General features: G+C 30.7%; 1 long non-coding RNA gene across 3 annotated transcripts; it reads right to left on the reverse strand.

Moving 5' to 3' along the window:
- Positions 1 to 8,758: 8,758 nt before the first annotated feature.
- Positions 8,759 to 17,428, reverse strand: LOC125686347 (uncharacterized). 3 transcript variants are annotated; one of them, XR_007373773.1, is made up of 5 exons: positions 17,032 to 17,428; positions 15,023 to 15,227; positions 14,695 to 14,899; positions 13,628 to 14,529; positions 8,759 to 8,787 (listed from the first exon to the last, which is right to left on the reverse strand). It is a non-coding gene; the product is annotated as an uncharacterized LOC125686347 (long non-coding RNA). The 3 variants fall into 3 exon arrangements; XR_007373774.1 differs by lacking the exon at positions 8,759 to 8,787 and adding an exon at positions 10,716 to 10,795 and having other exon boundaries at positions 13,710 to 14,529; XR_007373775.1 differs by lacking the exon at positions 8,759 to 8,787 and adding an exon at positions 12,937 to 13,094 and having other exon boundaries at positions 13,710 to 14,529.
- Between the last annotated feature and the right edge of the window lie 1,520 nt (positions 17,429 to 18,948).

An 18,948-nucleotide genomic window follows, 5' to 3' on the forward strand; every position in this document is an offset into this window, starting at 1 on the left:
TTTTCACCTTAAATATCCCTTATTTTCATAGAAATCCCTGTTTTTCCCCTTAAATATCCCTTATTTTCATAGAAATCCCTGTTTTTAACCTTAAATATCCCTTATTTTCATAGAAATCCCTGTTATTCACGTTAAATATCCCTTATTTTCCCAGAAATCCCTGTTTTTCCCCTTAAATATCCCTTATTTTCATAGAAATCCCTGTTTTTAACCTTAAATATCCCTTATTTTCCCAGAAATCCCTTTTTTTAACCTTAAATATCCCTTATTTTCATAGAAATCCCTGTTTTTAACCTTAAATATCCCTTATTTTCATAGAAATCCCTGTTTTTAACCTTAAATATCCCTTATTTTCATAGAAATCCCTGTTTTTAACCTTAAATATCCCTTATTTTCATAGAAATCCCTGTTTTTAACCTTAAATATCCCTTATTTTCACAGAAATCCCTGTTTTTCCCCTTAAATATCCCTTATTTTCCCAGAAATCCCTGTTTTTAACCTTAAATATCCCTTATTTTCATAGAAATCCCTGTTTTTCACCTTAAATATCCCTTATTTTCCCAGAAATCCCTGTTTTTCACCTTAAATATCCCTTATTTTCATAGAAATCCCTGTTTTTCCACTTAAATATCCTTTATTTTCATAGAAATCCCTGTTTTTCCCCTTAAATATCCCTTATTTTCATAGAAATGCCTGTTTTTAACCTTAAATATCCCTTATTTTCATAGAAATGCCTGTTTATAACCTTAAATATCCCTTATTTTCATAGAAATCCCTGTTTTTAACCTTAAATATCCCTTATTTTCATAGAAATACCTGTTTTTCACCTTAAATATCCCTTATTTTCATAGAAATCCCTGTTTTTCCCCTTAAATATCCCTTATTTTCCCAGAAATCCCTGTTTTTCACCTTAAATATCCCTTATTTTCCCAGAAATCCCCGTTTTTCCCCTTAAATATCCCTTATTTTCATAGAAATCCCTGTTTTTAACATTAAATATCCCTTATTTTCATAGAAATCCCTGTTTTTCACCTTAAATATCCCTTATTTTCATAGAAATCCCTGTTTTTTCCCCTTAAATATCCCTTATTTTCATAGAAATCCCTGTTTTTCCCCTTAAATATCCCTTATTTTCCCAGAAATCCCTGTTTTTAACCTTAAATATCCCTTATTTTCATTGAAATCCCTGTTTTTCACCTTAAATATCCCTTATTTTCATAGAAATCCCTGTTTTTAACCTTAAATATCCCTTATTTTCATAGAAATCCCTGTTTTTAACCTTAAATATCCCTTATTTTCCCAGAAATCCCTGTTTTTCACCTTAAATATCCCTTATTTTCATAGAAATCCCTGTTTTTCCCCTTAAATATCCCTTATTTTCATAGAAATCCCTGTTTTTCACCTTAAATATCCCTTATTTTCCCAGAAATCCCTGTTTTTAACCTTAAATATCCCTTATTTTCATAGAAATCCCTGTTTTTCCCCTTAAATATCCCTTATTTTCATAGAAATCCCTGTTTTTCCCCTTAAATATCCCTTATTTTCATAGAAATCCCTGTTTTTCCCCCTAAATATCGCTTATTTTCATAGAAATCCCTGTTTTTCCCCTTAAATATCCCTTATTTTCATAGAAATCCCTGTTTTTCACCTTAAATATCCCTTATTTTCATAGAAATCCCTGTTTTTCACCTTAAATATCCCTTATTTTCATAGAAATCCCTGTTTTTCACCTTAAATATCCCTTATTTTCATAGAAATTCCTGTTTTTCCCCTTAAATATCCCTTATTTTCATAGAAATCCCTGTTTTTAACCTTAAATATCCCTTATTTTCATAGAAATCCCTGTTTTTCACCTTAAATATCCCTTATTTTCATAGAAATCCCTGTTTTTCCTCTTAAATATCCCTTATTTTCATAGAAATCCCTGTTTTTCCCCTTAAATATCCCTTATTTTCATAGAAATCCCTGTTTTTCACCTTAAATATCCCTTATTTTCATAGAAATCCCTGTTTTTCACCTTAAATATCCCTTATTTTCATAGAAATCCCTGTTTTTCCCCTTAAATATCCCTTATTTTCATAGAAATCCCTGTTTTTCCCCTTAAATATCCCTTATTTTCATAGAAATCCCTGTTTTTCCCCTTAAATATCCCTTATTTTCATAGAAATCCCTGTTTTTAACCTTAAATATCCCTTATTTTCCCAGAAATCCCTGTTTTTAACCTTAAATATCCCTTATTTTCATTGAAATCCCTGTTTTTCACCTTAAATATCCCTTATTTTCATAGAAATCCCTGTTTTTAACCTTAAATATCCCTTATTTTCATAGAAATCCCTGTTTTTAACCTTAAATATCCCTTATTTTCCCAGAAATCCCTGTTTTTCACCTTAAATATCCCTTATTTTCATAGAAATCCCTGTTTTTCCCCTTAAATATCCCTTATTTTCATAGAAATCCCTGTTTTTCACCTTAAATATCCCTTATTTTCCCAGAAATCCCTGTTTTTCACCTTAAATATCCCTTATTTTCCCAGAAATCCCTGTTTTTCCCCTTAAATATCCCTTATTTTCATAGAAATCCCTGTTTTTCACCTTAAATATCCCTTATTTTCCCAGAAATCCCTGTTTTTCACCTTAAATATCCCTTATTTTCCCAGAAATCCCTGTTTTTCCCCTTAAATATCCCTTATTTTCATAGAAATCCCTGTTTTTCCCCTTAAATATCCCTTATTTTCCCAGAAATCCCTGTTTTTAACCTTAAATATCCCTTATTTTCATAGAAATCCCTGTTTTCAACCTTAAATATCCCTTATTTTCATAGAAATCCCTGTTTTTCCCCTTAAATATCCCTTATTTTCATAGAAATCCCTGTTTTTCACCTTAAATATCCCTTATTTTCCCAGAAATCCCTGTTTTTAACCTTAAATATCCCTTATTTTCATTGAAATCCCTGTTTTTCACCTTAAATATCCCTTATTTTCATAGAAATCCCTGTTTTTAACCTTAAATATCCCTTATTTTCATAGAAATCCCTGTTTTTAACCTTAAATATCCCTTATTTTCCCAGAAATCCCTGTTTTTCACCTTAAATATCCCTTATTTTCATAGAAATCCCTGTTTTTCCCCTTAAATATCCCTTATTTTCATAGAAATCCCTGTTTTTCACCTTAAATATCCCTTATTTTCCCAGAAATCCCTGTTTTTAACCTTAAATATCCCTTATTTTCATAGAAATCCCTGTTTTTCCCCTTAAATATCCCTTATTTTCATAGAAATCCCTGTTTTTCCCCTTAAATATCCCTTATTTTCATAGAAATCCCTGTTTTTCCCCCTAAATATCGCTTATTTTCATAGAAATCCCTGTTTTTCCCCTTAAATATCCCTTATTTTCATAGAAATCCCTGTTTTTCACCTTAAATATCCCTTATTTTCATAGAAATCCCTGTTTTTCACCTTAAATATCCCTTATTTTCATAGAAATCCCTGTTTTTCACCTTAAATATCCCTTATTTTCATAGAAATTCCTGTTTTTCCCCTTAAATATCCCTTATTTTCATAGAAATCCCTGTTTTTAACCTTAAATATCCCTTATTTTCATAGAAATCCCTGTTTTTCACCTTAAATATCCCTTATTTTCATAGAAATCCCTGTTTTTCCTCTTAAATATCCCTTATTTTCATAGAAATCCCTGTTTTTCCCCTTAAATATCCCTTATTTTCATAGAAATCCCTGTTTTTCACCTTAAATATCCCTTATTTTCATAGAAATCCCTGTTTTTCACCTTAAATATCCCTTATTTTCATAGAAATCCCTGTTTTTCCCCTTAAATATCCCTTATTTTCATAGAAATCCCTGTTTTTCCCCTTAAATATCCCTTATTTTCATAGAAATCCCTGTTTTTCCCCTTAAATATCCCTTATTTTCATAGAAATCCCTGTTTTTAACCTTAAATATCCCTTATTTTCCCAGAAATCCCTGTTTTTAACCTTAAATATCCCTTATTTTCATTGAAATCCCTGTTTTTCACCTTAAATATCCCTTATTTTCATAGAAATCCCTGTTTTTAACCTTAAATATCCCTTATTTTCATAGAAATCCCTGTTTTTAACCTTAAATATCCCTTATTTTCCCAGAAATCCCTGTTTTTCACCTTAAATATCCCTTATTTTCATAGAAATCCCTGTTTTTCCCCTTAAATATCCCTTATTTTCATAGAAATCCCTGTTTTTCACCTTAAATATCCCTTATTTTCCCAGAAATCCCTGTTTTTCACCTTAAATATCCCTTATTTTCCCAGAAATCCCTGTTTTTCCCCTTAAATATCCCTTATTTTCATAGAAATCCCTGTTTTTCACCTTAAATATCCCTTATTTTCCCAGAAATCCCTGTTTTTCACCTTAAATATCCCTTATTTTCCCAGAAATCCCTGTTTTTCCCCTTAAATATCCCTTATTTTCATAGAAATCCCTGTTTTTCCCCTTAAATATCCCTTATTTTCCCAGAAATCCCTGTTTTTAACCTTAAATATCCCTTATTTTCATAGAAATCCCTGTTTTCAACCTTAAATATCCCTTATTTTCATAGAAATCCCTGTTTTTCACCTTAAATATCCCTTATTTTCATAGAAATCCCTGTTTTTAACCTTAAATATCCCTTATTTTCCCAGAAATCCCTGTTTTTCCCCTTAAATATCCCTTATTTTCATAGAAATCCCTGTTTTTAACCTTAAATATCCCTTATTTTCCCAGAAATCCCTGTTTTTAACATTAAATATCCCTTATTTTCATAGAAATCCCTGTTTTTCACCTTAAATATCCCTTATTTTCATAGAAATCCCTGTTTTTCCCCTTAAATATCCCTTATTTTCATAGAAATCCCTGTTTTTAACCTTAAATATCCCTTATTTTCATAGAAATCCCTGTTATTCACGTTAAATATCGCTTATTTTCCCAGAAATCCCTGTTTTTCCCCTTAAATATCCCTTATTTTCATAGAAATCCCTGTTTTTCCCCTTAAATATCCCTTATTTTCATAGAATTCCCTGTTTTTCACCTTAAATATCCCTTATTTTCCCAGAAATCCCTGTTTTTCCCCTTAAATATCCCTTATTTTCATAGAAATCCCTGTTTTTAACCTTAAATATCCCTTATTTTCCCAGAAATCCCTTTTTTTAACCTTAAATATCCCTTATTTTCATAGAAATCCCTGTTTTTAACCTTAAATATCCCTTATTTTCATAGAAATCCCTGTTTTTAACCTTAAATATCCCTTATTTTCATAGAAATCCCTGTTTTTAACCTTAAATATCCCTTATTTTCATAGAAATCCCTGTTTTTAACCTTAAATATCCCTTATTTTCACAGAAATCCCTGTTTTTCCCCTTAAATATCCCTTATTTTCCCAGAAATCCCTGTTTTTAACCTTAAATATCCCTTATTTTCATAGAAATCCCTGTTTTTCACCTTAAATATCCCTTATTTTCCCAGAAATCCCTGTTTTTCACCTTAAATATCCCTTATTTTCATAGAAATCCCTGTTTTTCCACTTAAATATCCTTTATTTTCATAGAAATCCCTGTTTTTCCCCTTAAATATCCCTTATTTTCATAGAAATGCCTGTTTTTAACCTTAAATATCCCTTATTTTCATAGAAATGCCTGTTTATAACCTTAAATATCCCTTATTTTCATAGAAATCCCTGTTTTTAACCTTAAATATCCCTTATTTTCATAGAAATCCCTGTTTTTCCCCTTAAATATCCCTTATTTTCATAGAAATCCCTGTTTTTAACCTTAAATATCCCTTATTTTCCCAGAAATCCCTGTTTTTAACCTTAAATATCCCTTATTTTCATAGAAATCCCTGTTTTTAACCTTAAATATCCCTTAATGTCACAGAAATCCCTGTTTTTCACCTTAAATATCCCTTATTTTCCCAGAAATCCCTGTTTTTAACCTTAAATATCCCTTATTTTCATAGAAATCCCTGTTTTTCCCCTTAAACATCCCTTATTTTCATAGAAATCCCTGTTTTTTCCCCTTAAATATCGCTTATTTTCATAGAAATCCCTGTTTTTTCCCCTTAAATATCCCTTATTTTCCCAGAAATCCCTGTTTTTAACCTTAAATATCCCTTATTTTCCCAGAAATCCCTGTTTTTCACCTTAAATATCCCTTATTTTCATAGAAATCCCTGTTTTTCCCCTTAAATATCCCTTATTTTCATAGAAATCCCTGTTTTTAACCTTAAATATCCCTTATTTTCATAGAAATCCCTGTTATTCACGTTAAATATCGCTTATTTTCCCAGAAATCCCTGTTTTTCCCCTTAAATATCCCTTATTTTCATAGAAATCCCTGTTTTTCCCCTTAAATATCCCTTATTTTCATAGAATTCCCTGTTTTTCACCTTAAATATCCCTTATTTTCCCAGAAATCCCTGTTTTTCCCCTTAAATATCCCTTATTTTCATAGAAATCCCTGTTTTTAACCTTAAATATCCCTTATTTTCCCAGAAATCCCTTTTTTTAACCTTAAATATCCCTTATTTTCATAGAAATCCCTGTTTTTAACCTTAAATATCCCTTATTTTCATAGAAATCCCTGTTTTTAACCTTAAATATCCCTTATTTTCATAGAAATCCCTGTTTTTAACCTTAAATATCCCTTATTTTCATAGAAATCCCTGTTTTTAACCTTAAATATCCCTTATTTTCACAGAAATCCCTGTTTTTCCCCTTAAATATCCCTTATTTTCCCAGAAATCCCTGTTTTTAACCTTAAATATCCCTTATTTTCATAGAAATCCCTGTTTTTCACCTTAAATATCCCTTATTTTCCCAGAAATCCCTGTTTTTCACCTTAAATATCCCTTATTTTCATAGAAATCCCTGTTTTTCCACTTAAATATCCTTTATTTTCATAGAAATCCCTGTTTTTCCCCTTAAATATCCCTTATTTTCATAGAAATGCCTGTTTTTAACCTTAAATATCCCTTATTTTCATAGAAATGCCTGTTTATAACCTTAAATATCCCTTATTTTCATAGAAATCCCTGTTTTTAACCTTAAATATCCCTTATTTTCATAGAAATACCTGTTTTTCACCTTAAATATCCCTTATTTTCATAGAAATCCCTGTTTTTCCCCTTAAATATCCCTTATTTTCCCAGAAATCCCTGTTTTTCACCTTAAATATCCCTTATTTTCCCAGAAATCCCCGTTTTTCCCCTTAAATATCCCTTATTTTCATAGAAATGCCTGTTTTTAACCTTAAATATCCCTTATTTTCATAGAAATCCCTGTTTTTCACCTTAAATATCCTTTATTTTCATAGAAATCCCTGTTTTTTCCCCTTAAATATCCCTTATTTTCATAGAAATCCCTGTTTTTTCCCCTTAAATATCCCTTATTTTCCCAGAAATCCCTGTTTTTCACCTTAAATATCCCTTATTTTCATAGAAATCCCTGTTCTTAACCTTAAATATCCCTTATTTTCATAGAAATCCCTGTTTTTTCCCCTTAAATATCCCTTATTTTCATAGAAATCCCTGTTTTTCACCTTAAATATCCCTTATTTTCCCAGAAATCCCTGTTTTTAACCTTAAATATCCCTTATTTTCATAGAAATCCCTGTTCTTAACCTTAAATATCCCTTATTTTCATAGAAATCCCTGTTTTTCACCTTAAATATCCCTTATTTTCATAGAAATCCCTGTTTTTAACCTTAAATATCCCTTATTTTCCCAGAAATCCCCGTTTTTCCCCTGAAATATCCCTTATTTTCATAGAAATCCCTGTTTTTAACCTTAAATATCCCTTATTTTCATAGAAATCCCTGTTTTTCACCTTAAATATCCCTTATTTTCCCAGAAATCCCTGTTTTTCCCCTTAAATATCCCTTATTTTCCCAGAAATCCCTGTTTTTCCCCTTAAATATCCCTTATTTTCATAGAAATCCCTGTTTTTCACCTTAAATATCGCTTATTTTCATAGAAATCCCTGTTTTTCCCCTTAAATATCCCTTATTTTCATAGAAATCCCTGTTTTTAACCTTAAATATCCCTTATTTTCATAGAAATCCCTGTTTTTCACCTTAAATATCGCTTATTTTCATAGAAATCCCTGTTTTTCCCCTTAAATATCCCTTATTTTCATAGAAATCCCTGTTTTTCACCTTAAATATCGCTTATTTTCATAGAAATCCCTGTTTTTCCCCTTAAATATCCCTTATTTTCATAGAAATCCCTGTTTTTTCCCTTAAATATCCCTTATTTTCATAGAAATCCCTGTTTTTCCCCTTAAATATCCCTTATTTTCATAGAAATCCCTGTTTTTCCACTTAAATATCCCTTATTTTCATAGAAATCCCTGTTTTTCCCCTTAAATATCCCTTATTTTCATAGAAATCCCTGTTTTTAACCTTAAATATCCCTTATTTTCCCAGAAATCCCAGTTTTTCCCCTTAAATATCCCTTATTTTCATAGAAATCCCTGTTTTTCCCCTTAAATATCCCTTATTTTCCCAGAAATCCCTGTTTTTCCCCTTAAATATCCCTTATTTTCATAGAAATCCCTGTTTTTCCCCTTAAATATCCCTTATTTTCATAGAAATCCCTGTTTTTCCCCTTAAATATCCCTTATTTTCACAGAAATCCCTGTTTTTCCCCTTAAATATCCCTTATTTTCATAGAAATCCCTGTTTTTAACCTTAAACATCCCTTATTTTCACAGAAATCCCTGTTTTTCCCCTTAAATATCCCTTATTTTCACAGAAATCCCTGTTTTTCACCTTAAATATCCCTTATTTTCATAGAAATCCCTGTTTTTCCCCTTAAATATCCCTTATTTTCATAGAAATCCCTGTTTTTCCCCTTAAATATCCCTTATTTTCATAGAAATCCCTGTTTTTAACCTTAAATATCCCTTATTTTCATAGAAATCCCTGTTTTTCCCCTTAAATATCCCTTATTTTCATAGAAATCCCTGTTTTTCCCCTTAAATATCCCTTATTTTCATAGAAATCCCTGTTTTTAACCTTAAATATCCCTTATTTTCATAGAAATCCCTGTTTTTCACCTTAAATATCCCTTATTTTCATAGAAATCCCTGTTTTTCATCTTAAATATCCCTTATTTTCATAGAAATCCCTGTTTTTCCCCTTAAATATCCCTTATTTTCCCAGAAATCCCTGTTTTTAACCTTAAATATCCCTTATTTTCATAGAAATCCCTGTTTTTAACCTTAAATATCCCTTATTTTCCCAGAATTCCCTGTTTTTCCCCTTAAATATCCCTTATTTTCATAGAAATCCCTGTTTTTAACCTTAAATATCCCTTATTTTCATAGAAATCCCTGTTTTTCACCTTAAATATCCCTTATTTTCCCAGAAATCCCTGTTTTTCACCTTAAATATCCCTTATTTTCATAGAAATCCCTGTTTTTCCCCTTAAATATCCCTTATTTTCATAGAAATCCCTGTTTTTAACCTTAAATATCCCTTATTTTCATAGAAATCCCTGTTTTTAACCTTAAATATCCCTTATTTTCCCAGAATTCCCTGTTTTTCCCCTTAAATATCGCTTATTTTCATAGAAATCCCTGTTTTTCACCTTAAATATCCCTTATTTTCATAGAAATCCCTGTTTTTAACCTTAAATATCCCTTATTTTCATAGAAATCCATGTTTTTCCCCTTAAATATCCCTTATTTTCATAGAAATCCCTGTTTTTAACCTTAAATATCCCTTATTTTCCCAGAAATCCCTGTTTTTCCCCTTAAATATCCCTTATTTTCCCAGAAATCCCTGTTTTTAACCTTAATTATCGCTTATTTTCATAGAAATCCCTGTTTTTCCCCTTAAATATCCCTTATTTTCCCAGAAATCCCTGTTTTTCACCTTAAATATCCCTTATTTTCATAGAAATCCCTGTTTTTTCCCCTTAAATATCCCTTATTTTCCCAGAAATCCCTGTTTTTCACCTTAAATATCCCTTATTTTCATAGAAATCCCTGTTTTTAACCTTAAATATCCCTTATTTTCATAGAAATCCCTGTTTTTCACCTTAAATATCCCTTATTTTCATAGAAATCCCTGTTTTTCCCCTTAAATATCCCTTATTTTCATAGAAATCCCTGTTTTTCACCTTAAATATCCCTTATTTTCATAGAAATCCATGTTTTTCCCCTTAAATATCCCTTATTTTCATAGAAATCCCTGTTTTTAACCTTAAATATCCCTTATTTTCATAGAAATCCCTGTTTTTAACCTTAAATATCCCTTATTTTCATAGAAATCCCTGTTTTTCCTTAAATATCCCTTATTTTCATAGAAATCCCTGTTTTTAACCTTAAATATCCCTTATTTTCATAGAAATCCCTGTTTTTAACCTTAAATATCCCTTATTTTCCCAGAAATCCCTGTTTTTCACCTTAAATATCCCTTATTTTCATAGAAATCCCGGTTTTTCCTCTTAAATATCCCTTATTTTCATAGAAATCCCTGTTTTTAACCTTAAATATCCCTTATTTTCATAGAAATCCCTGTTTTTCACCTTAAATATCCCTTATTTTCATAGAAATCCCTGTTTTTCACCTTAAATATCCCTTATTTTCCCAGAAATCCCTGTTTTTCACCTTAAATATCCCTTATTTTCATAGAAATCCCTGTTTTTAACCTTAAATATCCCTTATTTTCATAGAAATCCCTGTTTTTCACCTTAAATATCCCTTATTTTCATAGAAATCCCTGTTTTTAACCTTAAATATCCCTTATTTTCCCAGAAATCCCTGTTTTTCCCCTTAAATATCCCTTATTTTCCCAGAAATCCCTGTTTTTCCCCTTAAATATCCCTTATTTTCATAGAAATCCCTGTTTTTCCCCTTAAATATCCCTTATTTTCATAGAAATCCCTGTTTTTCCCCTTAAATATCCCTTATTTTCATAGAAATCCCTGTTTTTCCCCTTAAATATCCCTTATTTTCATAGAAATCCCTGTTTTTAACCTTAAATATCCCTTATTTTCCCAGAAATCCCTGTTTTTCACCTTAAATATCCCTTATTTTCATAGAAATCCCGGTTTTTCCTCTTAAATATCCCTTATTTTCATAGAAATCCCTGTTTTTCCCCTTAAATATCCCTTATTTTCATAGAAATCCCTGTTTTTCACCTTAAATATCCCTTATTTTCATAGAAATCCCTGTTTTTCACCTTAAATATCCCTTATTTTCCCAGAAATCCCTGTTTTTCCCCTTAAATATCCCTTATTTTCATAGAAATCCCTGTTTTTAACCTTAAATATCCCTTATTTTCATAGAAATCCCTGTTTTTCACCTTAAATATCCCTTATTTTCATAGAAATCCCTGTTTTTCACCTTAAATATCCCTTATTTTCATAGAAATCCCTGTTTTTCACCTTAAATATCCCTTATTTTCATAGAAATCCCTGTTTTTCCCCTTAAATATCCCTTATTTTCATAGAAATCCCTGTTTTTCCCCTTAAATATCCCTTATTTTCCCAGAAATCCCTGTTTTTCCCCTTAAATATCCCTTATTTTCACAGAAATCCCTGTTTTTCCCCCTTAAATATCCCTTATTTTCATAGAAATCCCTGTTTTTCCCCTTAAATATCCCTTATTTTCATGGAAATCCCTGTTTTTAACCTTAAATATCCCTTATTTTCATAGAAATCCCTGTTTTTAACCTTAAATATCCCTTATTTTCCCAGAAATCCCTGTTTTTTCCCCTTAAATATCCCTTATTTTCCCAGAAATCCCTGTTTTTCCCCTTAAATATCCCTTATTTTCATAGAAATCCCTGTTTTTTCCCCTTAAATATCCCTTATTTTCATAGAAATCCCTGTTTTTCCCCTTAAATATCCCTTATTTTCATTGAAATCCCTGTTTTTAACCTTAAATATCCCTTATTTTCATAGAAATCCCTGTTTTTCACCTTAAATATCCCTTATTTTCATAGAAATCCCTGTTTTTCACCTTAAATATCCCTTATTTTCATAGAAATCCCTGTTTTTCCCCTTAAATATCCCTTATTTTCATAGAAATCCCTGTTTTTCCCCTTAAATATCCCTTATTTTCATAGAAATCCCTGTTTTTAACCTTAAATATCCCTTATTTTCATAGAAATCCCTGTTTTTCCCCTTAAATATCCCTTATTTTCATAGAAATCCCTGTTTTTCCCCTTAAATATCCCTTATTTTCATAGAAATCCCTGTTTTTAACCTTAAATATCCCTTATTTTCATAGAAATCCCTGTTTTTCCCCTTAAATATCCCTTATTTTCATAGAAATCCCTGTTTTTCACCTTAAATATCCCTTATTTTCCCAGAAATCCCTGTTTTTCACCTTAAATATCGCTTATTTTCATAGAAATCCCTGTTTTTAACCTTAAATATCCCTTATTTTCATAGAAATCCCTGTTTTTCCCCTTAAATATCCCTTATTTTCATAGAAATCCCTGTTTTTCCCCTTAAATATCCCTTATTTTCATAGAAATCCCTGTTTTTCACCTTAAATATCCCTTATTTTCATAGAAATCCCTGTTTTTCACCTTAAATATCCCTTATTTTCATAGAAATCCCTGTTTTTCCCCTTAAATATCCCTTATTTTCATAGAAATCCCTGTTTTTCCCCTTAAATATCCCTTATTTTCATAGAAATCCCTGTTTTTCACCTTAAATATCCCTTATTTTCCCAGAAATCCCTGTTTTTCCCCTTAAATATCCCTTATTTTCATAGAAATCCCTGTTTTTCCCCTTAAATATCCCTTATTTTCACAGAAATCCCTGCTTTTCACCTTAAATATCCCTTATTTTCATAGAAATCCCTGTTTTTAACCTTAAATATCCCTTATTTTCATAGAAATCCCTGTTTTTCCCCTTAAATATCCCTTATTTTCATAGAAATCCCTGTTTTTCACCTTAAATATCCCTTATTTTCCCAGAAATCCCTGTTTTTCCCCTTAAATATCCCTTATTTTCATAGAAATCCCTGTTTTTCCCCTTAAATATCCCTTATTTTCATAGAAATCCCTGTTTTTAACCTTAAATATCCCTTATTTTCCCAGAAATCCCTGTTTTTCCCCTTAAATTTCCCTTATTTTCCCAGAAATCCCTGTTTTTCACCTTAAATATCCCTTATTTTCATAGAAATCCCTGTTTTTAACCTTAAATATCCCTTATTTTCATAGAAATCCCTGTTTTTCCCCTTAAATATCCCTTATTTTCATAGAAATCCCTGTTTTTAACCTTAAATATCCCTTATTTTCATAGAAATCCCTGTTTTTCCCCTTAAATATCCCTTATTTTCCCAGAAATCCCTGTTTTTCCCCTTAAATATCCCTTATTTTCACAGAAATCCCTGTTTTTCCCCTTAAATATCCCTTATTTTCATAGAAATCCCTGTTTTTAACCTTAAATATCCCTTATTTTCATAGAAATCCCTGTTTTTCCCCTTAAATATCCCTTATTTTCATAGAAATCCCTGTTTTTCCCCTTAAATATCCCTTATTTTCATAGAAATCCCTGTTTTTCACCTTAAATATCCCTTATTTTCATAGAAATCCCTGTTTTTCCCCCTAAATATCCCTTATTTTCATAGAAATCCCTGTTTTTAACCTTAAATATCCCTTATTTTCCCAGAAATCCCTGTTTTTCCCCTTAAATATCCCTTATTTTCATAGAAATCCTTGTTTTTAACCTTAAATATCCCTTATTTTCATAGAAATCCTTGTTTTTAACCTTAAATATCCCTTATTTTCCCAGAAATCCCTGTTTTTAACCTTAAATATCCCTTATTTTCAGAGAAATCCCTGTTTTTCACCTTAAATATCCCTTATTTTCATAGAAATCCCTGTTTTTCCCCTTAAATATCCCTTATTTTCATAGAAATCCCTGTTTTTCCCCTTAAATATCCCTTATTTTCCCAGAAATCCCTGTTTTTCCCCTTAAATATCCCTTATTTTCATAGAAATCCCTGTTTTTCACCTTAAATATCCCTTATTTTCATAGAAATGCCTGTTTTTAACCTTAAATATCCCTTATTTTCCCAGAAATCCCTGTTTTTAACCTTAAATATCGCTTATTTTCATAGAAATCCCTGTTTTTAACCTTAAATATCCCTTATTTTCATAGAAATCCCTGTTTTTAACCTTAAATATCCCTTATTTTCATAGAAATCCCTGTTTTTCCCCTTAAATATCCCTTATTTTCATAGAAATCCCTGTTTTTCCCCTTAAATATGCCTTATTTTCATAGAAATCCCTGTTTTTCACCTTAAATATCCCTTATTTTCATAGAAATCCCTGTTTTTAACCTTAAATATCCCTTATTTTCATAGAAATCCCTGTTTTTCCCCTTAAATATCCCTTATTTTCATAGAAATCCCTGTTTTTCACCTTAAATATCCCTTATTTTCATAGAAATCCCTGTTTTTCCCCTTAAATATCCCTTATTTTCCCAGAAATCCCTGTTTTTAACCTTAAATATCGCTTATTTTCATAGAAATCCCTGTTTTTAACCTTAAATATCCCTTATTTTCATAGAAATCCCTGTTTTTTCCCCTTAAATATCCCTTATTTTCATAGAAATCCCTGTTTTTCCCCTTAAATATCCCTTATTTTCATAGAAATCCCTGTTTTTCCCCTTAAATATCCCTTATTTTCATAGAAATCCCTGTTTTTAACCTTAAATATCCCTTATTTTCATAGAAATCCCTGTTTTTCCCCTTAAATATCCCTTATTTTCATAGAAATCCCTGTTTTTCCCCTTAAATATCCCTTATTTTCATAGAAATCCCTGTTTTTCCCCTTAAATATCCCTTATTTTCATTGAAATCCCTGTTTTTCTCCTTAAATATCCCTTATTTTCATAGAAATCCCTGTTTTTCCCCTTAAATATCCCTTATTTTCATAGAAATCCCTGTTTTTCCCCTTAAATATCCCTTATTTTCATAGAAATCCCTGTTTTTCCCCTTAAATATCCCTTATTTTCATAGAAATCCCTGTTTTTAACCTTAAATATCCCTTATTTTCATAGAAATCCCTGTTTTTCTCCTTAAATATCCCTTATTTTCATAGAAATCCCTGTTTTTCCCCTTAAATATCCCTTATTTTCATTGAAATCCCTGTTTTTCACCTTAAATATCCCTTATTTTCATAGAAATCCCTGTTTTTCACCTTAAATATCCCTTATTTTCATTGAAATCCCTGTTTTTCTCCTTAAATATCCCTTATTTTCCCAGAAATCCCTGTTTTTCCCCTTAAATATCCCTTATTTTCATAGAAATCCCTGTTTTTCACCTTAAATATCCCTTATTTTCATAGAAATCCCTGTTTTTCACCTTAAATATCCCTTATTTTCATAGAAATCCCTGTTTTTAACCTTAAATATCCCTTATTTTCATAGAAATCCCTGTTTTTCCCCTTAAATATCCCTTATTTTCATAGAAATCCCTGTTTTTCACCTTAAATATCCCTTATTTTCCCAGAAATCCCTGTTTTTCCCCTTAAATATCCCTTATTTTCATAGAAATCCCTGTTTTTCCCCTTAAATATCCCTTATTTTCACAGAAATCCCTGTTTTTAACCTTAAATATCCCTTATTTTCATAGAAATCCCTGTTTTTCCCCTTAAATATCCCTTATTTTCCCAGAAATCCCTGTTTTTCCCCTTAAATATCCCTTATTTTCCCAGAAATCCCTGTTTTTAACCTTAAATATCCCTTATTTTCATAGAAATCCCTGTTTTTCACCTTAAATATCCCTTATTTTCATAGAAATCCCTGTTTTTAACCTGAAATAACCCTTATTTTCATAGAAATCCCTGTTTTTCCCCTTAAATATCCCTTATTTTCATAGAAATCCCTGTTTTTCCCCTTAAATATCCCTTATTTTCATAGAAATCCCTGTTTTTAACCTTAAATATCCCTTATTTTCATAGAAATCCCTGTTTTTCCCCTTAAATATCCCTTATTTTCATAGAAATCCCTGTTTTTAACCTTAAATATCCCTTATTTTCATAGAAATCCCTGTTTTTCCCCTTAAATATCCCTTATTTTCCCAGAAATCCCTGTTTTTCCCCTGAAATATCCCTTATTTTCATAGAAATCCCTGTTTTTCACCTTAAATATCCCTTATTTTCCCAGAAATCCCTGTTTTTCCCCTTAAATATCCCTTATTTTCATAGAAATCCCTGTTTTTCCCCTTAAATATCCCTTATTTTCCCAGAAATCCCTGTTTTTCCCCTGAAATATCCCTTATTTTCATAGAAATCCCTGTTTTTCCCCTTAAATATCCCTTATTTTCCCAGAAATCCCTGTTTTTAACCTTAAATATCCCTTATTTTCATAGAAATCCCTGTTTTTAACCTTAAATATCCCTTATTTTCATAGAAATCCCTGTTTTTAACCTTAAATATCCCTTATTTTCATAGAAATCCCTGTTTTTCCCCTTAAATATCCCTTATTTTCATAGAAATCCCTGTTTTTCCTCTTAAATATCCCTTATTTTCATAGAAATCCCTGTTTTTCCCCTTAAATATCCCTTATTTTCATAGAAATCCCTGTTTTTCCCCTTAAATATCCCTTATTTTCATAGAAATCCCTGTTTTTCCCCTTAAATATCCCTTATTTTCATAGAAATCCCTGTTTTTCCCCTTAAATATCCCTTATTTTCCCAGAAATCCCTGTTTTTCCCCTTAAATATCCCTTATTTTCATAGAAATCCCTGTTTTTAACCTTAAATATCCCTTATTTTCATAGAAATCCCTGTTTTTCCCCTTAAATATCCCTTATTTTCATAGAAATCCCTGTTTTTCCCCTTAAATATCCCTTATTTTCATAGAAATCCCTGTTTTTCCCCTTAAATATCCCTTATTTTCATTGAAATCCCTGTTTTTCTCCTTAAATATCCCTTATTTTCATAGAAATCCCTGTTTTTCCCCTTAAATATCCCTTATTTTCATAGAAATCCCTGTTTTTCACCTTAAATATCCCTTATTTTCATAGAAATCCCTGTTTTTAACCTTAAATATCCCTTATTTTCATAGAAATCCCTGTTTTTCTCCTTAAATATCCCTTATTTTCATAGAAATCCCTGTTTTTCCCCTTAAATATCCCTTATTTTCATAGAAATCCCTGTTTTTCACCTTAAATATCCCTTATTTTCATTGAAATCCCTGTTTTTCACCTTAAATATCCCTTATTTTCATAGAAATCCCTGTTTTTCACCTTAAATATCCCTTATTTTCATTGAAATCCCTGTTTTTCTCCTTAAATATCCCTTATTTTCCCAGAAATCCCTGTTTTTCCCCTTAAATATCCCTTATTTTCATAGAAATCCCTGTTTTTCACCTTAAATATCCCTTATTTTCATAGAAATCCCTGTTTTTCACCTTAAATATCCCTTATTTTCATAGAAATCCCTGTTTTTAACCTTAAATATCCCTTATTTTCATAGAAATCCCTGTTTTTCCCCTTAAATATCCCTTATTTTCATAGAAATCCCTGTTTTTCACCTTAAATATCCCTTATTTTCCCAGAAATCCCTGTTTTTCCCCTTAAATATCCCTTATTTTCATAGAAATCCCTGTTTTTCCCCTTAAATATCCCTTATTTTCACAGAAATCCCTGTTTTTAACCTTAAATATCCCTTATTTTCATAGAAATCCCTGTTTTTCCCCTTAAATATCCCTTATTTTCATAGAAATCCCTGTTTTTCACCTTAAATATCCCTTATTTTCATAGAAATCCCTGTTTTTTCCCCTTAAATATCCCTTATTTTCCCAGAAATCCCTGTTTTTCCCCTTAAATATCCCTTATTTTCCCAGAAATCCCTGTTTTTAACCTTAAATATCCCTTATTTTCATAGAAATCCCTGTTTTTCACCTTAAATATCCCTTATTTTCATAGAAATCCCTGTTTTTAACCTGAAATAACCCTTATTTTCATAGAAATCCCTGTTTTTCCCCTTAAATATCCCTTATTTTCATAGAAATCCCTGTTTTTCCCCTTAAATATCCCTTATTTTCATAGAAATCCCTGTTTTTTAACCTTAAATATCCCTTATTTTCATAGAAATCCCTGTTTTTCCCCTTAAATATCCCTTATTTTCATAGAAATCCCTGTTTTTAACCTTAAATATCCCTTATTTTCATAGAAATCCCTGTTTTTCCCCTTAAATATCCCTTATTTTCCCAGAAATCCCTGTTTTTCCCCTGAAATATCCCTTATTTTCATAGAAATCCCTGTTTTTCACCTTAAATATCCCTTATTTTCCCAGAAATCCCTGTTTTTCCCCTTAAATATCCCTTATTTTCATAGAAATCCCTGTTTTTCCCCTTAAATATCCCTTATTTTCCCAGAAATCCCTGTTTTTCCCCTGAAATATCCCTTATTTTCATAGAAATCCCTGTTTTTCCCCTTAAATATCCCTTATTTTCCCAGAAATCCCTGTTTTTAACCTTAAATATCCCTTATTTTCATAGAAATCCCTGTTTTTTCCCCTTAAATATCCCTTATTTTCATAGAAATCCCTGTTTTTCCCCTTAAATATCCCTTATTTTCATAGAAATCCCTGTTTTTCCCCTTAAATATCCCTTATTTTCCCAGAAATCCCTGTTTTTTCCCCTTAAATATCCCTTATTTTCATAGAAATCCCTGTTTTTAACCTTAAATATCCCTTATTTTCATAGAAATCCCTGTTTTTCCCCTTAAATATCCCTTATTTTCATAGAAATCCCTGTTTTTCCCCTTAAATATCCCTTATTTTCATAGAAATCCCTGTTTTTCCCCTTAAATATCCCTTATTTTCATAGAAATCCCTGTTTTTCCCCTTAAATATCCCTTATTTTCCCAGAAATCCCTGTTTTTCCCCTTAAATATCCCTTATTTTCATAGAAATCCCTGTTTTTCCCCTTAAATATCCCTTATTTTCATAGAAA

This window comes from Lagopus muta, chromosome 35 (genome assembly GCF_023343835.1).
Source record: "Lagopus muta isolate bLagMut1 chromosome 35, bLagMut1 primary, whole genome shotgun sequence".
Taxonomy (NCBI): Eukaryota; Metazoa; Chordata; class Aves; order Galliformes; family Phasianidae; genus Lagopus; species Lagopus muta.